The 25826-nt window shown below is 48.9% G+C and overlaps 2 non-coding genes and 1 pseudogene across 2 annotated transcripts; all 3 read right to left on the reverse strand.

Moving 5' to 3' along the window:
- Nucleotides 1-7702: 7702 nt before the first annotated feature.
- Nucleotides 7703-7914, reverse strand: LOC136573978 (U2 spliceosomal RNA; annotated as a pseudogene).
- A 6991-nt stretch (nt 7915-14905) lies between these two features.
- LOC136573981 (U2 spliceosomal RNA) lies at nt 14906-15098 on the reverse strand. Its single transcript, XR_010786173.1, has one exon. It is a non-coding gene; the product is annotated as a U2 spliceosomal RNA (small nuclear RNA).
- Nucleotides 15099-23319: 8221 nt separating this feature from the next.
- LOC136574048 (U2 spliceosomal RNA) lies at nt 23320-23503 on the reverse strand. Its single transcript, XR_010786211.1, has one exon. It is a non-coding gene; the product is annotated as a U2 spliceosomal RNA (small nuclear RNA).
- Nucleotides 23504-25826: the final 2323 nt, after the last annotated feature.

Raw genomic sequence — 25826 nt, forward strand, 5'->3', positions numbered from 1 at the left:
GCCGCCACCAGGTTACGGCCGTTGTCACACACGACCATGCCCGGTTGGAGGCTCAGCGGCGCAAGCCAGCGGTCGGTCTGCTCTGTCAGACCCTGCAGCAGTTCGTGGGCCGTGTGCCTCCTATCTCCTAAGCTGAGTAGTTTCAGCACGGCCTGCTGACGCTTGCCCACCGCTGTGCTGCCACGCCACGCGACACCGACTGCTGGCGACGTCCTGCTGCTGCTGACACATCTAGATTGCGAGACAGAGGTTGAGGAGGGTGCTTTAGTTGAGGAAGCATACACCGCCGAACATACCACCACCGAGCTGGGGCCCGCAATTCTGGGGGTGGGTAGGACGTGAGCGGTCCCAGGCTCTGACTCTGTCCCAGCCTCCACTAAATTCACCCAATGTGCCGTCAGGGAGATGTAGTGGCCCTGCCCGCCTGTGCTTGTCCACGTGTCCGTAGTTAAGTGGACCTTGCCACTAACCGCATTGGTGAGGGCGCGTACAATGTTGCGGGAGACGTGGTCGTGCAGGGCTGGGACGGCACATCGGGAAAAGTAGTGGCGACTGGGAACTGAGTAGCGCGGGGCCGCCGCCGCTATCATAGCTTTGAAAGCCTCCGTTTCCACAACCCTATACGGCAGCATCTCAAGGCTGATAAATTTGGCTATGTGGACGGTTAACGATTGAGCGTGCGGGTGCGTGGCGGCGTACTTGCGCTCCAACAGTTGCGCTAGCGACGGCTGGACGGTGCGCTGAACTACACTGGTGGATGGGGCCGAGGACAGCGGAGGTGAGGGTGTGGGTGCAGGCCAGGAGACGGTAGTGCCTGTGTCCTGAGAGGGGGTTGGATCTCAGTGGCAGGTTGGGGCACAGGGGGAGAGGCAGCGGTGCGAACCGGAAGCGGTGAATGGCCTTCGTCCCACCTTGTGGGGTGCTTGGCCATCATATGTCTGCGCATGCTGGTGGTGGTGAGGCTGTTGGTGGTGGCTCCCCGGCTGATCTTGGCGCGACAAAGGTTGCACACCACTGTTCGTCGGTCGTCTCTGTGAAAAACTGCCAGACCTTAGAGCACCTCGGCCTCTGCAGGGTGGCATGGCGCGAGGGTGCGCTTTGGGAAACAGTTGGTGGATTATTCGGTCTGGCCCTGCCTCTACCCCTGGCCACCGCACTGCCTCTTGCAACCTGCCCTGCTGCTGCCCGTGCCTCCCCCTCTGAAGACCTGTCCTGTGTAGGCGTTGCACACCAGGTGGGGTCAGTCACCTCATCGTCCTGCTGCTCTTCCTCCGAATCCTCTGTGCGCTCCTCCCTCGGACTTACTGCCCTTACTACTACCTCACTGCAAGACAACTGTGTCTCATCGTCATCGTCCTCCTCACCCACAGAAAGTTCTTGAGACAGTTGGCAGAAGTCCCCAGCCTCATCCCCCGGACCCCGGGAACTTTCCAATGGTTGTGCATCAGTGACGATAAACTCCTCTGGTGGGAGAGGAACCACTGCTGCCCAATCTGAGCAGGGGCCCGAGAACAGTTCCTGGGAGTCTTCCCGCTCCTGAGCATGTGTCATTATACTGGAATGAGGAGGCTGGGAGGAAGGAGGAGCAGCAGACAGAGGATTCGGATTTGCAGCAGTGGACGGCGCAGAGCTGTGGCTGGACGATAGGTTGCTCGAAGCACTTTCTGCCATCCACGACAGGACCTGCTCACACTGCTCATTTTCTAATAAAGGTCTCCCGCGTGGACCCATTAATTGGGCGATGAATGTGGGGACGCCAGAAACGTGCCTCTCTCCTAATCGCGCAGAAGTCGGCTGCGACACACCTGGATCAGGAGCTCGGCCTGTGCCCACACCCTCACTTGGCCCTCCGCGTCCTCGGCCGCGTCCACGTCCTCTAGGCCTACCCCTACCCCTCAGCATGCTGTATTACCAGTGATTTGATTTCACAGGCAGGAAATAAATTGGCGCAAGCCTGCAGGCCAAATATAATTTTTTAACTTTTTTTAAAAAGGAAAGGCCCACTGCCTCTAGTGAATGAATAATAAGTTTAATAACTGTGTTGCGGCCCTGCAAAAGTGTCACAGAACTTTACTGTTGCAGAGTTATTAACTGTGGCAGAGCAGGTATTTCCCAGGCAGGAAAGAAATTGGCGCAAGGCTGCACTCAACCGTAGCTGGTTGCGTCTGATTTTTTAACGTTCTCCACGCAGCACACACGTACCCAGAGCCCTGACGGCTGTCAGAGGCAGGGCAAATATACTTTTTTCCCTTTTGTTTAAAAGGAAAGGCCCACTGTGCCTATTCAATGACTAATATAACTGTGTTGCGGCCCTGCAAAAGTGTCACAGAACTTTACTGTTGCAGAGTTATTAACTGTGGCAGAGCAGGTATTTCCCAGGCAGGAAAGAAATTGGCGCAAGCCTGCACTCAACCGTAGCTGGTTGCGTCTGATTTTTTTACGTTCTCCACGCAGCACACACGTACCCAGAGCCCTGACGGCTGTCAGAGGCAGGGCAAATATACTTTTTTCCCTTTTGTTTAAAAGGAAAGGCCCACTGTGCCTATTCAATGACTAATAACTGTGTTGTGGCCCTGCCTACACAATTCTGTGCCTGTAGTATCAATGCAGGGTGCAATGCTCTGCACCGCCGATTTTGAGAAAAAAAAAAAAAAAGCAACACAGCTAACAGCAGCCTGCACAGTACTCCACACTGTTAAATGTGGCCCTAGAAAGGACCGTTGAGGTTCTTGAAGGCTACACTCACTCCTAACACTCTCCCTACAGCAACTCCAATAGAACAGCACTTTCCCTCAGCTAACTCACAAGGCATCTGAGGCGAGCCGCGGGAGGGGCCGACTTTTATACTCGGGTGACATCTGATCGCCCCAGCCACTCACAGCAGGGGGGTGGTATAGGGCTTGAACGTCACAGGGGGAAGTTGTAATGCCTTCCCTGTCTTTCAATTGGCCAGAAAAGCGCGCTAACGTCTCAGAGATGAAACTGAAAGTAACACGAACACCGCGTGGTGCTCGTTACGAGTAACGAGCATTTCGAACACGCTAAAACTCGAACGAGCATCAAGCTCGGACGAGTACGTTCGCTCATCTCTAGTCAAGAGCTTTTTTCGAGATGTCACAATTCATGTCACCAATAAGAATGGTAGGTATTCTTCCCTGCATGAATAACTTGATCTTACTGAATAAGGCACTCCTCTCTTGCTTTTCAGCTGGTGCATATACATTTATAATGCGGAATTGCGTACCTCTATGTGATAGCACTGCGGAAATGCATCTTCCCGCCTCAATGACTTCGCTACTTTGTAGCGCCAAATCCCTGGAATTAATCAGTATGCCGACTCCATCGTTTTTATTTTATGTACTCCCAGACCATACTGCAGCACCATAAGGCCATTCTGACGGGCTAATATCAGTGTTTATTCCACACTCTTGAAGGCAAATTAAGTCAGCTTTTTTCTGACGCAGGAAACTAAAAATTGCTGCCCTTCTGGCCTTTGATTTAAACACGCGTACGTTTTGGGAGCATATAAACAGAGCCATAATAGGTGTAAATTAACGGCAAGTTTCTTAATTCATGCAGGCGTCATAATAAATATCATGCACTATATACTTTTAACACTTAAAGTGGCTTAACCACAAAATACACATAATGCATAAATGCATGGTAGTTCATTTTATAACTCCTCACCTCTCTCACCGGGGCACTCGAGGTCCTGCGCCAAAGCCTCGAACGGATTGCTGACCTCCATAGCAGTCTCCTTACTTTTTATGCATTTCCTTTTTTTGGCTGCGTTTTTCTCAGCAACCTCTGCAAACTCCTCCTCACTGGAATCGCTGAGTCCACCTCCCCCCTCCCTCTTACACAACACTGCTTCAGGAGATGAAAACTCCTCAATGTTCCCTGAGGGGTTAATGGGGCTGTCCACCTCCTCAATAATCTCCTCCAGCTGTCTAATTACTCCAGTAACCTGATCTTCAGGAGTAGTACTCCCAACAGCCGGCTTCTGACGCCCAATCTTTCTTTTGATGTTCTCCTCTACTTCTTGGGCCCTCACCTCTGCAGCTTTTGTTTTTTTTTGACTCGGCAGACTTCTCCTTGTCAGTAGTCTGGGGGGTGGGTTTGCACTCGTCTCCGCCGCCGTCACCACAGGCTTAGACACCTTAGTAACGTCACTTACAGCAGCGGGTGTGACGCCACTAGTGGAAGCCGCATTACCAGCAGCTGCGACACCGCTGGCAGCAGCCTCATGACCAGTAGCTGCCACGTTGGTTTTGGCTTTCCAGGCACTCCTGGACGGTCTATTCAGGGGGCAGTCCCTGCACACATGATCATCGTCCCCGCATAGGTCACAGCGCTTTGGTTTGGGGCAACTGCCGGCATGATGCCCGGTCTCTTGGCAGTTCCTACAAACTAGTCCGCTAGAACAATCTTCTTTGGTGTGCCCGAATTGATTACAATTCCTACAGAAGGTAGGCTGCCCCGGGTAATACAAGTATCCCCGTTTTCCTGCGATAGTAAAGTTCGCCGGTGGGTGCATTACTCCCCCAATTTTACTGGCGTCCATCCTTAATCTGACCCAAAATTTGTATTTGGAATTAAAGATGCCGAGAATGTTTGTCATTTTTTCTCCTCCTCTTACTTGGTCACAATATCGTCTAAGGAAACTGACAATCATGTCCTTGTCCGTATACGGATTATAGATGTGCAATATTAGTGGCTTTTCCTGAATGCCAAATAAGGGAATTACCTTTATGCCTTGTAGAAGCGGGATGTCCTTGTGGCTCCTCAACCACTCAAATACGTTTAAGCAGACTCCTTCCCCGCAAAAGCTGACGTCATATTGTCCAATTCTGGGGAAATCTTGGACGCAAAAAATTTCCTCCGTGGGCACTCCGATCTCCACCATAATGATGTCCCGGACGACATAAACAACGGTGTTCTTCGTTCCACTTTTCGGGTCCACCATAAAACGAACAGTATTCTGGATACCAGCCATTTTTCAGTACGCCTGTCGATTACTCGGAATCACAGCAAGAATACTGCCAAGCAGTGAAGCGATCACCTAAGCCCTCCAACTAGATCACTACACGTGATCGTAGCCAAAAGGCCGAGAAGCGATAACCCGAAATGGGTTTCACCTGTAGCCCGGCCCGCCCAACTCCACTTCCAAGGCTTGAGGCAACACGCTCAGCCGGCACTCTGGGCGCACCCACAATGCACCCGGGAGAATTGGAAAACTTTGCATAGCCCCGCCCCACGCCTTCTCAACCGCGCCCTCCCTCCTCAGTCCTTCCTCTTGCACCGTGCTCACGCATCCTAGGCTTGCAGAGCCTGCTGCTGCTGCAGGACTCGTCAGCTCCCTACACAGGATGGTTAAGCCGGCGATGACACTAGAAGCAAGCACTAGTTTGTCTCTGAAGGTGCGTCGGCCGGTCGGTTGGACGGATCTCTTTGGCCGGCCGCATTTCAAGTGGGGACGGATGGAAACTTTTAACCTAAAATAAGGGAAATTGGCTTCGGCCCCATAGGGCTGTATTGCCTTCCCCTGGGCCAGCATTAGTAGACCCTAGTAAGGAGAATATTAGAGCGGCATGGTCATCCGAAGAACTTAAAAACATACAGCAGGCCTTTTTTTCCCGCCATACATACATAACTACAGATTTTATATTTTTTTTACATATATACATTATATATATATATACACACACACACACACACAATCTTAAATCTATCTTTAATCTATATCTACAAAATCTGTAATTCAGAAATAATCCATATCTATATTCTACATAATTAATAAAGATAGATAGACTCACATACATACAGTATGCAAATGAGCCAGGTGTTTGGAAGGCTGATGATGTCACTCCTTTGTGATGTCATGAGCCAGGTGTATGGCAGGCTGATGTCACTCCATTGTGATGTCATCAATTTAGAAGCATTAATACCGGGCTTGGCAGCCATTTTAGTCAGTCTCTGCTGCAGCTGGGAGACGGGAGATGGTCTTTATTTCCACCAAGAAGCTGCAGAAATACCGGTAACGGCATCATTTGTACTTTATTCAATATAGGTTTTATTGGTTTCATGGAGGGGGGGGGGGGGGGACTTTTGCCTTATCTCAAAGCAATGTAAAAATAACTTTGACAATGAAACTTAATAAATAAATTTCGAGTTGAACTATATCATGTTTGTCTGTGATATTTTATTAGGTCTACAAACAGGGGAATGAGGGGAGGGTAAGGGGGGGAGTGGTAAGGGAGGGTAGGTATCTATGACACGGGAGAAAGAGAAAATAAAACAAAAAGGGGGGGGGCCGGCTCCGGGATTGTTGTTTCTCTTTACGATTGTGGTTTAAACATGTTACTCACATGTCCCTGTCTGTAACCACCTAGTAAATAGGGGTGAGCTCCGGGCATCTATCCATATCGCCCAGGTGTGATACAATTTATCATAGCCTGATGGCTCATCTCGAAGCCTCATTCTCTCTATACGCTCTATTTCGTGGATCATTATTATTTTTAGCGGAGTGCATTTTTTATGCAGCACACAAGGGGGAGACAGCGGCCTACCAAAATCTAGTTGGCTGCTGTGGCTTTCTTTTTTTTTAAAAAAAGGTAGGTTCCGGTCTTCCATGGTGAGGAATAGGCAGGGAGGTTCCGTTTTTGCCAGCTGGGGAATGCTTATAGGCAAGGCCTTATCCCTGGTGGTGCATGTAACGTCAGACCACGTTTCAGACATGCAGCAGCGGCGGTGGCAGCAGCAGCATTCAGTCAGTCAGTGGCTGACAAACGAGCTCCATGCAAGTTTACATTAAACAGACACATTTCTTTCTTTACTGTATTGACTGCGGTCTGTAATCGAGCGGTTGAACTGTTTCTGTGTCCATGCATTGAATAAAGCAATACATCCTTGTAAAGTAGACGTCCGTTCGTTGGAGTTCTTTGCTCCCCGAGTGTTGCTCCATCTCTAAACGTTGGCCTGGATCTTCATGGACGAATACTGCCCATCCCACGTGGAGCGTGTATCTCAGCCCGCGTGGAGTGCTGCAGTCCAATGAGGTATTCCGTGCTACATAGCAAGCCTTGGGCCTGTGTGATTGGGGGTCCGCTGCTGTCTGTCCACTCTGAAGCGCGCATCCGGGGCCGGCCGCTTTTCGACTACCAGCGAGTGCAGGTCACACACACAGGCTGGTTGGAATGGCCTAGCATTATTCTGATCCGGAGGTGTAACTTGAAGCTGCGGGGCCCCAGTACAAAGTCTGGAACTGGGCCCCTAAACTATAAAGCTTCATTGATAGCATTGGTTTACAATGTGGGGAAGAGAGACTTTATGGGCCCCCTAGGGCTCCGGGCCCCCTGCACATACACCCATGACCCGAATACGTTGAGCATACAGACGCAGGCTGCCAGGATACGCTGTGCCTGCCCGATGTTTCCAACTTGGCTATTAGCGCAGCGGTAGGTACGAACTATAGAGTGCGGCTGCCATATGAACTGGTGTGTGTGTGTGTTTTGCTTCCAGTTGTACCTGTGCTGTGCACACTCTGGCAGACGCAGCTGCTCAGTGGATACAATGTTGCGAGCTCCACGGCAGCGGACGGGCTGAGTGTCAATCAAAGTGCTTGGGTGGTAACAGCAGCAGTCGCCACAGCTGCGCTGCACCTCTTGCTCGTCGTTTCTGTTTTTGAATACTGAAATAAGAAAGGGGGTGCACCGGTCCTGGAGGTACTGCAATACCAGGTCAATGCGTGGAGTGGACAGAGCAAGCTCTTTTTCCAGCTCCCTGTTCTAAAAATCCATTTAATATATGGTCCCCAGATAGGGGACGTATCAGATATTAAACTGATAAGAACAGATTTTTTTTTAAGTTTACATCCCCATCTAGTGGGGTGACTTTATTGGCACAAAAAGAGTTTTACAATTCGATTAACATATTAAGAACATTTTAAAACCTTAAATGTTCTAAAAACCAAAAACTCTTTAAAAATACAAAATACATACATATAAAATGGGCACGTGGTGGCATCACAATATGGAACTCCATTCCCTTAAAAGCCATTTTCTGGATAAAATCGGAAAGTTATTTTTATCTATTATAAAATAATGATACATCTCACTAAAACAAATAGATAAAACGTCCTGCACAGATAAAATCTCGTGTTTAAACAATAAAATGTTTCGGGCCTTCCATAGAGCTGCCTTCACGCAGTTGATGGTCTTCCATGCCATTATCCTCTCGGTCCATGTGGGGCACTCCAGACATCCATACAGCGCGGTCTCCATCTTTAGTTCTTTGATCCGGGTGATTTTTATCAGAAGAGGGCTTATCTTAGTCCATATGAGTTTAGAAAAATAACAGGTCCACATCAGATGTTGTACGCTTTCATCCTCTCGACATCCAGGTCTTGGGCAGGCGGAAGAGTTGGTCAGCCCTCTTCGATGCTGGAATGCCCGGCATGGAAGACACTCGTGAACGCAGCTCCAGGCAAGGTCCTTCTGAGAATTAAAAAGAGAGTTGTCGTTAACCATCCTCCAGATTTGCTTGGTTCTCTCTTCGTTAAAATTCCCTGCAGGCGCCATAAAACCACTTTCCTTAATATCTTTATACGTTTTTTTTACTGTTTAAAAGATATTGTACCGTCTTATCGCTAAAATCATATAAAATCACTACCTTTGCTAAAATCTTGTAGTCTTCTGCTAGGTTAAAAGAGTAGGGGGAATTTAAAACTGGAAAACCACCCATGTCTCCGCATAAAATAACCTGTGTTAAAACGTATGAAGTAAGACCAGTAGTGATTCTTAAAAACAGCGTTAAGACACATGCTAAAAAACTTAGCTAAAAGAAAAGCTCTAAAATCAGGGAAATCCTTCCCCCCCCCATAGGTTTGGGTTTTAAAACTATCTCTCTTCTAAGTTTTTCCATTTTGCAGTTCCATAAGAAAGTGAAGCATGCATTTATGATCTTCTTTAGCAGCCGGTCTGGAGGGGGAAACACCAGACTAAGATATAATAAAATGGGTAAGATAATCATTAGAGATGAGCGAACGTACTCGTCCGAGCTTGATATTCGTGCGAATATTAGGGTGTTCGGGATGCTCGTTACTCTTAACGAGCACCACGCGGTGTTCCGGTTACTTTCAGTTTCCTCTTTGAGACGTTAGCGCGCTTTTCTGGCCAATTGAAAGACAGGGAAGGCATTACAACTTCCCCCTGTGACATTCAAGCCCTATACCACCCCCCTGCTGTGAGTGGCTGGGGCGATCAGATGTCACCCGAGTATAAAAGTCGGCCCCTCCCGCGGCTCGCCTCAGATGCCTTGTGAGTTAGCTGAGGGAAAGTGCTGCTGGTGCCGGAGCTGCTGTAGGGAGAGTGTTAGGAGTTAGTGTAGGCTTCAAGAACCCCAACGGTCCTTCTCAGGGCCACATCTATCCGTGTGCAGTACTGTGGAGGGTGCTGTTAGCAGTGTTGCACAAATTTTTATTTTTTTTTCAAAATCGGCAGTCTGCAGAGCATTGCGCCTTGCAGTAATACTACAGGGAGAGAATTGTGTAGGCAGGGCCAGAAGACATATATTATTGATTGAATATAGTCAGTGGGCCCTCCGTTTCCAAAAAAGGGAAAAATTGTATTTGTCCTGCAGTCTTGCGCCAATTTATTTCCTGCCTGGGAAAAGTAACCGCTGTGCTGCACTTCATATAACTGCATTTCTGTGCAACACATATCTTATCTGATTGAATATAGTCAGTGGGCCCTCCGTTTCCCAAAAAGGGAAACATTCTATTTGTCCTGCAGGCTTGCGCCAATTTATTTGCTGCCTGTGAAAAGTCTCTGCTCTGCTGCACTTCATATAACTGCATTTCTGTGCAACACATATCTTATCTGATTTAATATAGTCAGTGGGCCCTCCGTTTCCCAAAAAGGGAAACATTCTATTTGTCCTGCAGGCTTGCGCCAATTTATTTGCTGCCTGTGAAAAGTCTCCGCTCTGCTGCACTTCATATAACTGCATTTCTGTGCAACACATATCTTATCTGATTGAATATAGTCAGTGGGCCCTCCGTTTCCCAAAAAGGGAAACATTCTATTTGTCCTGCAGGCTTGCGCCAATTTATTTGCTGCCTGTGAAAAGTAACCGCTCTGCTGCACTTCATATAACTGCATTTCTGTGCAACACATATCTTATCTGATTGAATATAGTCAGTGGGCCCTCCGTTTCCCAAAAAGGGAAACATTCTATTTGTCCTGCAGGCTTGCGCCAATTTATTTGCTGCCTGTGAAAAGTCTCCGCTCTGCTGCACTTCATATAACTGCATTTCTGTGCAACACATATCTTATCTGATTGAATATAGTCAGTGGGCCCTCCGTATCCCAAAAAGGGAAACATTCTATTTGTCCTGCAGGCTTGCGCCAATTTAATTGCTGCCTGGGAAATCACTGGTAATACAGCATGCTGAGGGGTAGGGGTAAGCCTAGAGGACGTGGACGTGGCCGAGGACGCGTAGGCCCAAGTGAGGGTGTGGGCACAGGGCGAGCTCCTGATCAAGGTGTAACGCAGCCGACTGCTGCGCGATTAGGAGAGAGGCACGTTTCTGGCATCCCCACATTCATCGCCCAATTAATGGGTCCACGCGGGAGACCTTTATTAGAAAATGAGCAGTGTGAGCAGGTCCTGTCGTGGATGGCAGAAAGTGCTTCGAGCAAGCTATCATCCACCCACAGTTCTGCGCCGTCCAGTGCTGCAAATCCAAATCCTCTGGCTGCTACTCCTCCTTCCTCCCAGCCTCCTCACTCCACTACAATGACACATGCTCAGGAGCGGGCAGACTCCCAGGAACTGTTCTCGGGCCCCTGCTCAGATTGGGCAGCAGTGGTTCCTCTCCAAGCAGAGGAGTTTATCGTCACTGATGCCCAACCATTCGAAAGTTCCCGGGGTCCGGGGGATGAGGCTGGGGACTTCGGGCAACTGTCTCAAGACCTTTCAGTGGGTGAGGAGGACGATGACGATGAGACACAGTTGTCTTGCAGTGAGGTAGTAGTAAGGGCAGTAAGTCCGAGGGAGGAGCGCACAGAGGATTCGGAGGAAGAGCAGCAGGACGATGAGGTGACTGACCCCACCTGGTGTGCAACGCCTACACAGGACAGGTCTTCAGAGGGGGAGGCACGGGCAGCAGCAGGGCAGGTTGCAAGAGGCAGTGCGGTGTCCAGGGGTAGAGGCAGGGCCAGACCAAATAATCCACCAACTGTTTCCCAAAGCACACCCTCGCGCCATGCCACCCTGCAGAGGCCGAGGTGCTCTAAGGTCTGGCAGTTTTTCACAGAGACGCCTGACGACCGACGAACAGTGGTGTGCAACCTTTGTCGCGCCAAGATCAGCCGGGGAGCCACCACCAACAGCCTCACCACCACCAGCATGCGCAGACATATGATGGCCAAGCACCCCACAAGGTGGGACGAAGGCCGTTCACCGCCTCCGGTTTGCACCGCTGCCTCTCCCCCTGTGCCCCAACCTGCCACTGAGATCCAACCCCGCTCTGAGGACACAGGCACTACCGTCTCCTGGCCTGCACCCACAGCCTCACCTCCGCTGTCCTCGGCCCCATCCACCAATGTCTCGCACCGCACCGTCCAGCCGTCGCTAGCGCAAGTGTTTGAGCGCAAGCGCAAGTACGCCGCCACGCACCCGCACGCTCAAGCGTTAACCGTCCACATAGCCAAATTTATCAGCCTTGAGATGCTGCCGTATAGGGTTGTGGAAACGGAGTCCTTCAAAAGTATGATGGAGGCGGCGGCCCCACGCTACTCAGTTACCAGTCGCCACTACTTTTCCCGATGTGCCGTCCCAGCCCTGCACGACCACGTCTCCCGCAACATTGTACGCGCCCTCACCAACACGGTTACTGCCAAGGTCCACTTAACAACGGACACGTGGACAAGCACAGGCTACCAGGGCCACTACATCTCCCTGACGGCACATTGAGTGAATTTAGTGGAGGCTGGGACAGAGTCAGAGCCTGGGACCGCTCACGTCCTACCCACCCCCAGAATTGCGGGCCCCAGCTCGGTGCTGGTGTCTGCGGCGGTGTATGCTTCCTCCACTAAAGCACCCTCCTCCTCCTCCGCAACCTCTGTCTCGCAATCAAGATGTGTCAGCAGCAGCAGCACGTCGCCAGCAGTCGGTGTCGCGCGGCGTGGCAGCACAGCGGTGGGCAAGCGTCAGCAGGCCGTGCTGAAACTACTCAGCTTAGGAGATAAGAGGCACACGGCCCACGAACTGCTGCAGGGTCTGACAGAGCAGACCGACCGCTGGCTTGCGCCGCTGAGCCTCCAACCGGGCATGGTCGTGTGTGACAACGGCTGTAACCTGGTGGCGGCTCTGCAGCTCGGCAGCCTCACGCACGTGCCATGCCTGGCCCACGTCTTTAATTTGGTGGTTCAGCGCTTTCTGAAAAGCTACCCACGCTTGTCAGACCTGCTCGTAAAGGTGCGCCGGCTCTGCGCACATTTCCGCAAGTCCCACACGGACGCTGCCACCCTGCGGACACTGCAACATTGGTTTAATCTGCCAGTGCACCGACTGCTGTGCGACGTGCCCACACGGTGGAACTCTACGCTCCACATGTTGGCCAGGCTCTATGAGCAGCGTAGAGCTATAGTGGAATACCAACTCCAACATGGGCGGCGCAGTGGGAGTCAGCCTCCTCAATTCTTTTCAGAAGAGTGGGCCTGGTTGGCAGACATCTGCCAGGTCCTTCGAAACTTTGAGCAGTCTACCCAGGTGGTGAGCTGCTATGCATCTTGAGAAGTTCCCTGCAAACCATAAAGGCAGCCGCTTTGCGCTCGGAAACAGAGGCGGGGGAAGACAGTATGTCGCTGGATAGTCAGAGCACCCTCCTGTCTATATCTCAGCGCGTTCAGGAGGAGGAGGAGGAGCATGAGGAGGGCGAGGAGGAGGGGGAAGAGACAGCTTGGCCCACTGCTGACGGTACCCATGCTGCTTGCCTGTCATCATTTCAGCGTGTATGGCCTGAGGAGGAGGAGGAGGAGGATCCTGAAAGTGATCTTCCTAGTGCGGACAGCTATGTGTTGCGTACATGTACCCTGGCACACATGGCTGACTTCATGTTAGGATGCCTTTCTCGTGACCCTCGCGTTACACGCATTCTGGCCACTACGGATTACTGGGTGTACACACTGCTCGACCCACGCTATAAGGAGAACCTTCTGACTCTCATTCCCGAAGAGGAAAGGGGTTCGAGAGTGTTGCTATACCACAGGACCCTGGCGGACAAGTTGATGGTAAAATTCCCATCCGACAGCGCTAGTGGCAGAAGGCGCAGTTCCGAGGGCCAGGTAGCAAGGGAGGTGCGGAGATCGAGCAGCATGTACAGCCCAGGCAGTGCAACAGTCTTTAAGGGCCTGGACAGCTTTATGGCTCCCCAGCAAGACTGTGTCACCGCTCCCCAGTCAAGGCTGAGTCGGCGAGAGCACTGTAAAAGGATGGTGAGGGAGTACGTAGCCGATCGCACGACCGTCCTCCGTGACGCCTCTGCCACCTACAACTACTGGGTGTCGAAGCTGGACACGTGGCCTGAACTAGCGCTGTATGCCCTGAAGGTGCTTGCTTGTCCTGCGGCTAGCGTCTTGTTGGAGAGGGTGTTTAGTGCGGCTGGGGGAATCATCACAGATAAGCGTACCCGCCTGTCAACCGACAGTGCCGACAGGCTTACACTCATCAAGATGAACAAAGCCTGGATTTCCCCAGACTTCTCTTCTCCACCAGCGGACAGCAGCGATACCTAATCAATACGTAGGCTGCACCCGCGGATGGAAGCATCGTTCTCTCTCACCATCCAAAACGGGGACATTTCTGCTTCATCAATCTGTGTATAATATTCCTCCTCCTCCTCCTGCTCCTCCTCCTGAAACCTCATGTAATCACGCTGAACGGGCAATTTTTCTTAGGGCCACAAGGCTCACTCATATAATTTTTTCAAAATTTTTTATACGTTTCATGCAAGTTTACATTAAACAGACACATTTCTTTCTTTACTGTATTGACTGCGGTCTGTAATCGAGCGGTTGAACTGTTTCTGTGTCCATGCATTGAATAAAGCAATACATCCTTGTAAAGTAGACGTCCGTTCGTTGGAGTTCTTTGCTCCCCGAGTGTTGCTCCATCTCTAAACGTTGGCCTGGATCTTCATGGACGAATACTGCCCATCCCACGTGGAGCGTGTATCTCAGCCCGCGTGGAGTGCTGCAGTCCAATGAGGTATTCCGTGCTACATAGCAAGCCTTGGGCCTGTGTGATTGGGGGTCCGCTGCTGTCTGTCCACTCTGAAGCGCGCATCCGGAGCCCGCCACTTTTCGACTACCAGCGACTGCAGGTCACACACACAGGGTGGTTGGAATGGCCTAGCATTATCCTGATCCGGAGGTGTAACTTGAAGCTGCGGGGCCCCAGTACAAAGTCTGGAACTGGGCCCCCAAACTATAAAGCTTCATTGATAGCATTGGTTTACAATGTGGAGAAGAGAGACTTTATGGGCCCCCTGGGGCTCCGGGCCCCCTGCACATACACCCATGACCCGAATACGTGGAGCATACAGACGCAGGCTGCCAGGATACGCTGTGCCTGCCCGATGTTTCCAACTTGGCTATTAGCGCAGCGGTAGGTACGAACTATAGAGTGCGGCTGCCATATGAACTGGTGTGTGTGTGTTGTTTTGCTTCCAGTTGTACCTGTGCTGTGCACACTCTGGCAGACGCAGCTGCTCAGTGGATACAATGTTGCGAGCAGACGGGCTGAGTGTCAATCAAAGTGCTTGGGTGGTAGCAGCAGCAGCCGCCACAGCTGCGCTGCACCTCTTGCTCGTCGTTTCTGTTTTTGAATACTGAAATAAGAAAGCAGGTGCACCGGTCCTGGAAGTACTGCAATACCAGGTCAATGCGTGGAGTGGACAGAGCAAGCTCTTTTTCCAGCTCCCTGTTCTAAAAATCCATTTAATATATGGTCCCCAGATAGGGGACGTATCAGATATTAAACTGATAAGAACAGATTTTTTTTTTTTCTTCCCTCAGATAGGGTTAGAAAACTACTTCACTTAAACGCCTCAAGTGAAACTTCGCTCACATGACTACTGCCATGCTAACCCATGTCATCATTAGGATTTATTTTCTTTCTTGCATATAACATAACAAGTACATATAACTACATAGAACTCATGTCAAGTTTACCAACTGCATCCATTTCTAAATTTTCCATATGCCCTCTGCATCCACCCCCATCCTTTTTTTATCCCACAAATAACAAATAAACAGTTTCCCTAGCACCATCCTCACACTCGTTCTCTCACACAAATCCACTCTTTTGTACACATACACATTCCTCACATCCCACAGTACCTCTTTCACACATGACAAAAACAACCACAGCACTCTCTCTTTCACCCCCTTACTCACAGCCAACCCAAACATCAATAACTCAAAGGAAAAAAATGTAACGCCCGTAAGCTCTTTGCACAAAGGGCCCAACCTCCTCAGAACGTCCTGTGCGTAGGAGCAATTCCAAAATAGATGTGTCACACTTTCAGAGCCGTTACACTGCTGCCTTGGGCATGCCTCATTGGCTATTAAGCCCCTGTTCCTTTGGAACTCTCTGACTGGTAGAGCACCATGTAGGCTCTGCCACACAACCTCAGTCTGTCTGTTGGTCATCCCCTTCATCCGGACTTTCTCCCCCACTCTTTGTACATTCGTTCATGTAACCATGTTTATCTCACACTTCCCCTCTCTCGCTTCAATCATTCTCACAACCAGACACTTATTCCTTAATATACTCACTTCCACTTCATTCAACTCATACTTCTCAACAAATTTCACCAACCATTCATACCACTTAGGTACCACAAACGCAACAGGCTTCCTCAGATCATACTTACACCACTTCAGTCTCACAAAGTCTCCCAGCCAAATACCTCAACATGCACGACCCCTTTCTCTCCCTCTCAATCATAGCCAACACAAACACCAACGCATTCACCCCAAAGTACACCTCCAAGTTCGGAAAGCTCATGCCTCCATTCCTCCAGCTCTTAACCACCACTTCCCTTCTCAGTCGCTCCATTTTGGAATTCCAAAAAAATACAAACAAAATTCTGTTCCACCTTCTAAGATACAAATAATCAGGTGGAAAAACTAACGCTATATACAAAAAGATAGGCAAGATTATGCTCTTAATGATCACTATTTTCCCCACCAAACTCAAACTTCTCAGCTTCCAAAAAGTTAGCCGAGCTTCCACTCTCTTCATGACCTCCTCCCAACTATCTTTCCCGTCTATACTGTCATTAAATAGGACACCCAAAATCTTAATTGGCCCAGTGACCACATTCATACCTAGATCCCTTACACTACCGCCCCCATACACTTTACACTCACTCTTCAACCAATTCACACGGAACGCAGATGCACCACAAAAAATAGAAACCAATAATTTAACCCTTCTCACCGCACATTCTGACTCGCACACCACACATACATCATCCATGTACGCATTCACCTTCCATTCTTTCCCCTCACTCCCAGGAATATGGATTCCTCTCACAATCTTATCCATTCTCACCAAGCATAACAAAGGCTCAATTGCGCATATGAAGGCTACCGGGGATAGCCGGCAGCCCTGCCGCACGCCAGAAAACACATTCACCCTTCTACCAACACATCCATTCACAAGCACTCTACTATAGATCCTTTCATACAGACTTCTGACTCTCCCTACAAACTCACTTGGAAAACCCATTTGCACCAACACACTAAACAAAAACCCATGCGACAACCTATCATATGCTTTCTCAAAATCTAACGAAACCACATACACATCTTTCTTCCGACTCTTACAATCCCACAACACATCTCTCAACAAAACCAGACTCTCATGCACACGTCTCCCAGGCACCGCACAAAACTGATCCTCACCCACAACCCATTCAACCACATCACGTATCCGATTGGCTATAATCTTCGCATATATTTTATAATCAGCGTTTAGCAACGTGATTGGCCGCCAGTTTTTTAGACTTCTGCAATCTCCTTTTTTTGGGATTAACACAACCACTCCCTCACGCATACTCTCAGCCATCCCAACACTCTCCCACATATACTTATATACCGCACAGACATCCATCCCAACCACACTTCACAACATACGGTAGAACTCAATTGGAAGACCATCCGCACCAGGCGTCTTGTTAGCAGCCAGACTTTGCACAACCTTCCACACCTCCTCTGTAGTTATCTGCCTCATCACATATCCTCTCTCAGCATCCCCAAGCTTTCTCTCAAGCACACTCAGCACATCACTCTCCAGCCTCTCATCCCTCCATTTTTCCGCATACAACTCATCATAGAACGCAGCCACTTCCTCATTCACACCATCCCCACTCACCTCACATCCATCCTCTTTCACCAGCACATCAAGAGCAGGTTTTTTGGAAAAAAACTTTCTTAAAAAAGAACCTAGAACACTTCATCCTGTTCCATTTTGTCTAGTTTAGCCCTGTACATTATCCCTCTCCCTTTCTCTATCATATACGCATTAATCTCTCTTCTCACACACACCAACTCATTCTGCACATCCATACCACTTTCTCTCAACTTATACAACAAACATAATCGGGCATTCAGTTTGGCAAGCTCCTCCCTCCTCCGTGCTGCCAGCTTATATCCAAGTGTCTTGAAGAACCTCTTTGTTTTCCCCTTGACCCACTCCCACCACAGTAATATGTTTGTAAAGTCTCTCTTTCTCTCACACCACCTCTTGTACTCACACTCATACTGACTGCGGACGTCCTTATCCGCCAAGTGGCTGATGTTTAATTTCCACAGCCCCCTCCCATGTATACCCCTCACATTCACATCCTACTCACATACCAGGCACTCATGATCCGAGAACACCACCGGCTTCTGCTGGTAAGACAACGGCACCAAAATTATCTGAAATAAAACAATAATCCAAACAAGAATGGATCCCCCCTCTGTCCGAGTGATACGTATTTAATTTAGGATTAATATTACACAATTTCATACAGGGTTTTCCCAGAAATATCAAAGGCTTTCTTGTTAATGTCACAATTCATGTCACCAATCATAATGACCGGCATTCTACCTTGAATAAAAAATTTCATTTTTTCAAACAGCAATTTTCTTTCATTTTTGTAATTTGGCGCATAAACATTAACCAGCAAAAACCTGCTGCCCCTGTTGGTCATAACAGCGGACAGACATCTACCCTCTTCAATAATCATATAGCTTTCTAGCTCCACCCCACCTCCCTTAACCAGAATGCCAACACCATCATTTTTGTTTAGGGCACTCCCCGACCAGACAGCCTTTCCATAAGGCCACTCATCCTCCCTTAACCCTCCCACAATCCCACACTCCTGCAAGCAGATCACTTGTCCTTTCTCCTCTTTAAGGAGATCCAGTATTGCAGTTCTCTGGGCCTCGTTTTTAAACACCCGCACATTCTGGGATAGAATCACAAACCCCATTACAGCAGACCTTACACTTTGCACATGTTAAAACATCAGAGCAAGTCTTTGCCCTATGTAATGCCTCATCTATACATCTGCATCACTGCCCACAGAACCTTCACTGTCTTCCTCCACCTCCTCCAGCAGGTTGCTGGTTTCCATCTCTTCCACCTTTTTCCTCGTATACTTTCTTTTCTTTTTTCTATCTTCTGCCACCTCTGTGAACTCCTCCTCGCTTGTGCTGTACCCACCACCCTCCCTTTTACACAAAGCGGTCCCTGGAGATGAACCAGCAGAACATTCAGGTGAGGAAAACTGGCCAATATTAGCAGGGTCAGAGGGATGGGTGGGGCTCTCCACACTCTCAATCACCTCCTCCAGGTGTCTTATTGCCTCAGACACCTGGGTCTCAGCCACAGTAGGGGCATCCTTGGTTTCCACAGGTGCTGCCTTTTTAACTCCTATCTTCCTCTTTATGCTCGGGCCTTCTCCAGCCACCTCCTCTGCAGTTGCAGCCCTCTGCTCTTTCTTCTCCTGCCTCCTTCCAGCCACCTCCTCTGCAGTTGCTGCCCTCTGCTCTTTCTTCTCCTGTCTCCTTCCAGCCACCTCCTCTGCAGTTGCAGCCCTCTGCTCCTTCTCCTCTCTCTTTCCAGCCACCCCCTCAGCAAAAGATGGCCTCTGCTCTTTCTCCTCCCTCCTTCCAGCACTTGTGCTCTCCTTAGCAAACAGCCTGGTTCCCCTGCAGTCTTTGTGTGAGGGTATATATATATATTGCCATATGTTCTTTATACTTTTATACCTATATGCAAGTTTTATTCAATTCCAAATGAGAAAAAACTTATATGTCGCCTTACGTCAGATATTCCAAGGCTTTGCAAGGCTGAGAGAGATGTTCTAGAAATTCAGAGATGATACCGAACCAGACATGAAGGACGCGTGTACTTGGCCGTTTTCCCAGAAGCGCAATATCAAGATGTTCAAATGTACATAACTTTCACTGTCCCAGGCCGGAAATCCGGACTTCCCATATATGGAGAATGCATGCTTGGCCGTTTTCTTAGAATTGAGTGGGTGATTCTTTGCACTGGAGTTAATTGAATACGTGATTTTCTGTACATAAGCCAGAGGCGCCGTAGCAAGATAACGGCAGTTTTCACTGTCTCAGGACGGAAATCCGGACTTCCCATATATGGTTATGAGCCCATCACCCCTTGATGGTGATGGGACAAAGGGTATAAGATCTCATGTAATCTGTAATAAAGCTCGACAAAGCGCAGCCATGTCCTGTGTGAGGAATGATACCAGACCTCTGTGTGGTATTTTTTTCTTTACCGCCGGCAACGGGGCAAGTGGGGTGGGCCCGATTGGTGCTGTACTTAGAATTTTATTACCCTGACATTTGTACATATGCTCATAAGAGCCACAGATGTCACATGCCTTAGGCTTGGGGCAACTGCCCGAATGATGTCCAGTGCCTTGGCAGTTTTTGCACACCTGCCCCTTGGTACATTCAGAGCTCACATGCCCAAATTCACAGCAGTTGCGGCAGTATCTGGATTGCCCAGGGTATGACAGATACCCCCTGTTTCCGGCAATTGAAAAATTTGCAGGTGGGTGCTTCACGCCACCAATACTGCCTGTACTCATCCGGAATTTAACATAAAATTTGTACTTGCAGTTAAATATTCCCAGTACATTCTGCTGCCTCTCACCTCCTCTCACCTGTTCACAATGCCGCTTCAGAAAGCTGGTTATCAGTTGGACATCTGTGAACGGGTTGTACACATGGACAATCAAGGGTTTTTCACAAATGCCAAACAGCGGTGTTACCTTCATCCCTTGCAGGTAATCCTCGTTGTGGTGATTGCGCAGCCATTCAAAGGCATTAAGGCAGGAGTACTCATCAACAAAAGTAATGTCATAGGTACCTTGTCGGGGGAAGTCTTGTATGCTGAAGAATTGATCTTTCATTATTCCAGCTTTCTCCTGTAGAATATCTCTGACGAGGTAAACCAGGCTGTTCCTGCTTGAGTCATTCGGGTCAACATCCAGACCGATAGAGTTCTTCAGTCCAAACATCCTGAGATAGAAACTGTCGGTCCACGAACTACAGAAAAGGTTTGCACTAGGCAAAAGTCGCTGGGTCCACCCAGGACACTCGCACCCCTGACCAAGCCCAAGCTTACACTTGAGCTTAGCCAAAAGGCCGAGAAGCGATAACCCGAAACAGGTTTCACCTGTAGCCCGGCCTGCCCAACTCCACTTCCAAGGCTTGAGGCAACACGCTCAGCCGGCACTCTGGGCGCACCCACAATGCACCCAGGCAGCCTGGAGAATTGGAAAACTTTGCATAGCCCCGCCCCACGCCTTCTCAACCGCGCCCAGCCTCACATCCTCAGTCCTTCCTCTTGCACCGTGCTCACGCATCCTAGGCTTGCAGAGCCTGCTGCTGCTGCAGGACTCGTCCGCTCCCTACAAAGGATGGTTAAGCCGGCGATGACACTAGAAGCAAGCACTAGTTTGTCTCTGAAGGTGCGTCGGCCGGTCGGTTGGAGGGATCTCTTCGGCCGGCCGCATTTCAAGTGGGGACGGATGGAAGCTTTTTACCTAAAATAAGGGAAATTGGCTTCGGCCCCATAGGGCTTTATTGCCTTCCCCTGGGCCAGCATTAGTAGACCCTAGTAAGGAGAATATTAGAGCGGCATGGTCATCCGAAGAACTTAAAAACATACAGCAGGCCTTTTTTGCCCGCCATACATACATAACTACAGATTTTATATTTTTTTTACATATATACATTATATATATACACACATACATACATACACACACACTTAAATCTATATCTACAAAATCTGTAATTCAGAAATAATCCATATCTATATTCTACATAATTAAAAGATAGATAGATAGACTCACTCACATACATACATACTGTATGCAAATGAGCCAGGTGTTTGGAAGGCTGATGATGTCACTCCTTTGTGATGTCATGAGCCAGGTGTATGGCAGGCTGATGTCACTCCATTGGGTTGTCATCAATTTAGTAGCATTAATACCGGGCTTGGCAGCCATTTTAGTCAGTCTCTGCTGCAGCTGGGAGACGGGAGATGGTCTTTATTTCCACCAAGAAGCTGCAGAACTACCGGTAACTGCATCATTTTTATTTTATTCAATATAGGTTTTATTGGTTTCATGGAGGGGGGAGGGGGGGGGGAACTTTTGCCTTATCTCAAAGCAATGTAAAAATAACTTTGACAATGAAACTTAATAAATACATTTCGAGTTGAACTATATCATGTTTGTCTGTGATATTTTATAAGGTCTACAAACAGGGGAATGAGGGGAGGGTAACGGGGGAGTGGTAAGAGAGGGTAGGTATCTATGACACGGGAGAAAGAGAAAATAAAACAAAAAGGAGGGGGGAGGGGCGGGCTCCGGAATTGTTGTTTCTCTTTACGATTGTGGTTTAAACGTGTTACTCACATGTCCCTGTCTGTAACCACCTAGTAAATAGGGGTGAGCTCCGGGCATCTATCCATATCGCCCAGGTGTGATACAATTTATCATAGCCTGACGGCTCATCTGGAAGCCTCATTCTCTCCCTACGCTCTATTTCGTGGATCATTGTTATTTTTAGCGGAGTGCATTTTTTATGCAGCACACAAGGGGGAGACAGCGGCCTACCAAAATCTAGTTGGCTGCTGCTGTGGCTTTCTTTTTTTTTTTTAAAAAAAAGGTAGGTTCCGTTCTTCCATGGTGAGGAATAGGCAGGGAGGTTCCGTTTTTGCCAGCTGGGGAATGCTTATAGGCAAGGCCTTATCCCTGGTGGTGCGTGTAACATCAGACCACGTTTCAGACATGCAGCAGCGGCGGTGGCATTTAGTCCGTCAGTGGCTGACAAACGAGCTCCATGCAAGTTTACATTAAACAGACACATTTCTTTCTTTACTGTATTGACTGCGGTCTGTAATCGAGCGGTTGAACTGTTTCTGTGTCCATGCATTGAATAAAGCAATACATCCTTGTAAAGTAGACGTCCGTTCGTTGGAGTTCTTTGCTCCCCGAGTGTTGCTCCATCTCTAAACGTTGGCCTGGATCTTCATGGACGAATACTGCCCATCCCACGTGGAGCGTGTATCTCAGCCCACGTGGAGTGCTGCAGTCCAATGAGGTATTCCGTGCTGCATAGCAAGCCTCGGGCCTGTGTGATTGGGGGTCCGCTGCTGTCTGTCCACTCTGAAGCGCGCATCCAGGGCCGGCCGGCCGCTTTTCGACTACCAGCGACTGCAGGTCACTCACACAGGCTGGTTGGAATGGCCTAGCATTATCCTGATCCGGAGGTGTAACTTGAAGCTGCGGGGCCCCAGTACAAAGTCTGGAACTGGGCCCCCAAACTATAAAGCTTCATTGATAGCATTGGTTTACAATGTGGGGGAAGAGAGACTTTATGGGCCCCAGGTGCGACCGCACCCCCTGCACATACACACATGACCCGAATACGTGGAGCATACAGACGCAGGCTGCCAGGATGCGCTGTGCCTGCCCGATGTTTCCTACTTGGCTATTAGCGCAGTGGTAGGTACGAACTATAGAGTGTGTGTGTGCGTGTGTGCGTGCGTGCGTGCGTGCGTGCGTTGTGCACACTCTGGCAGACGCAGCTGCTCAGTGGATACAATGTTGCGAGCTCCACGGCAGCAGACGGGCTGAGTGTCAATCAAAGTGCTTGGGTGGTAGCAGCAGCACCTCTTGCTCGTCGTTTCTGTTTTTGAATACTGAAATAAGAAAGCAGGTGCACCGGTCCTGGAAGTTCTGCAATACCAGGTCAATGCGTGGAGTGGACAGAGCAAGCTCTTTTTCCAGCTCCCTGTTCTAAAAATCCATTTAATATATGGTCCCCAGATAGGGGACGTATCAGATATTAAACTGATAAGAACAGATTTTTTTTTTTTTTTGTAAACCAAAGGTTTTTATTTAATTTTTACACAATACATTCATCACATTAAAAAAAACATAACATAATACATTCATCACATAAACACAACATAATTACATTACACTCATGATAAATCAACTAACTCAATCCATTTTTTAACTTTCCATAAACCCTCCGCATCCACCCCCCTCTTGCTTTTATCCCACGAATAAATAAAGTACAATTTCCCCAGCACCATTCTCACACTGTCCCTCACACTTAGTTCCTTCCGCTTAAACACATACACATTCCTTACATCCCACAACACTTCCTTCACACACGCCATAAACAGCCACAACAATCTCTGCCTCACGCAATCACTCACACCAAACCCGAACATAACTAAACTATAATTAATAAACGTGGCTCCTGTGATCTCCTTACACAAGGGGCCTAACCTCCGCAGTACGTTCTGCGCATAACTACAATTCCAGAAGATATGTATCACATTCTCACATCCACCGCACCTCTCTCTCGGACACCTTTCACTCCTCACCAAACCTCTCACACGCTGGAACTCTCTCACCGGTAACACTCCATGCAAACTCTGCATTACAATCTCCCTCTGCCTATTACTCATCCCATCCATCCGCACTTTCTTCCACACGCTCTCCACATCCGCTCCCCTCACAGAACTGATATCACACACCACATCCTTACTCTCAATCATTCTCTGGACCATCTGCTTATTCCTCAGCACGCTCGCCTCACACTCACTCAACTCATACTTCGCTACAAAACTGACAACCCATTCATACCACTTTGGACTTTCAAACGACACAGGCTTACGTAAATCATACTCACACCACTTCATCCGCGCACACAGTCTCCCAGCCAAGTATCTCATCATGCACACACCTTTCGAATCCTTCTGGAGTGATGTTAGTAAAAAAAAACTATAATATTACAACCAAAATAAATTTCAAGGTTGGGGAACCCCACTCCCCCCTTTCTCCAGTTTCTCATGACCACTTCTCTCCTCAGCCGTTCCATCCGCGACCTCCAGAAAAAGGTGAAAAGGATCCTATTTAGACCCCTGAGGGTCATGTAATCTGGCGGAAAGACCATCGCTACATATAAGAAGATTGGTAAGACCACACTTTTTATTACCAGGGTCTTACCTATGTAGGTAAGGCTCCGCAGCCTCCAAAACTTTAAAAGACTCTCCACCTTCTGCCTCACATCCTTCCAACTCTCTCTCCCGTCCAGGCTGTCATTAAAATTGATCCCCAGGATTTTAATAGGGCCTCTCACTCTATTCAATCCCACATCCGCACTCAACACAGCCTCACCAAACACCTTACACTCACTCTTCTCCCAATTCACACGAAAAGCAGACGCACCACAAAACACGGACACCAACAGTTTCACCCTCCTCACAGCACACTCAGACTCACACATCACACACACATCATCCATATATGCACTCACCTTCCATTCTCGCCCACTACTACCGGGGATATGAATGCCCCGCACCACTTTATCTTTTCTAAACATACAGAGTAATGGCTCCATGGCACAAATAAACACAACCGGAGACAACGGACATCCCTGACGCACACCAGACATCACATTCACTCTCCTTCCAACCTTCCCATTCACCAACATTCTACTGAAGATATTTTCATACAAACTCCTCACTCTACACACAAACTCAGCCGGAAATCCCATACGTAACAACACGCTAAACAGAAACCCATGCGACAACCTATCATACGCTTTCTCAAAGTCCACACTCACCACATACACACTCTTCTTCCTCTTCTTGCAATCCCACAACACATCCCTCATCAGACACAAGCTCTCATGCACACGTCTCCCAGGCACCGCACAATACTGGTCCTCACCCACCACACACTCAATCACATCACGCATACGGTTGGCGATCAACTTAGCGTAGATTTTATAGTCACAATTTAGTAACGTGATGGGCCGCCAGTTCTTTAACCTCTTCAGGTCTCCTTTCTTTGAGATCAGCACAACCACACCCTCACGCATACTATCAGCCATCTCCGCATTCACCCACATATACTTACATACCTCACACACATCCTTCCCCACCACATTCCACAACATCCGATAAAACTCTGCAGGCAACCCATCCGCACCCGGTGTCTTGTTCAGAGCCAGGCTCTGTATCACATAGAAGACTTCTGTTGTAGACACCTCTCTCATAATAGACACTCGCTCCACATCCCCAAGCTTACTCTCAACCTCACTCAAAACCTCATGCTCCAAACATTCATCCCTCCATTTATCCACATACAGCTCCTCATAGAACCCCGCAATCACCTCATGCACCCCCTCCCCCCTCACCTC

Source organism: Eleutherodactylus coqui, chromosome 7 (assembly GCF_035609145.1).
Source record: "Eleutherodactylus coqui strain aEleCoq1 chromosome 7, aEleCoq1.hap1, whole genome shotgun sequence".
In the NCBI taxonomy this organism is placed as follows: domain Eukaryota; kingdom Metazoa; phylum Chordata; class Amphibia; order Anura; family Eleutherodactylidae; genus Eleutherodactylus; species Eleutherodactylus coqui.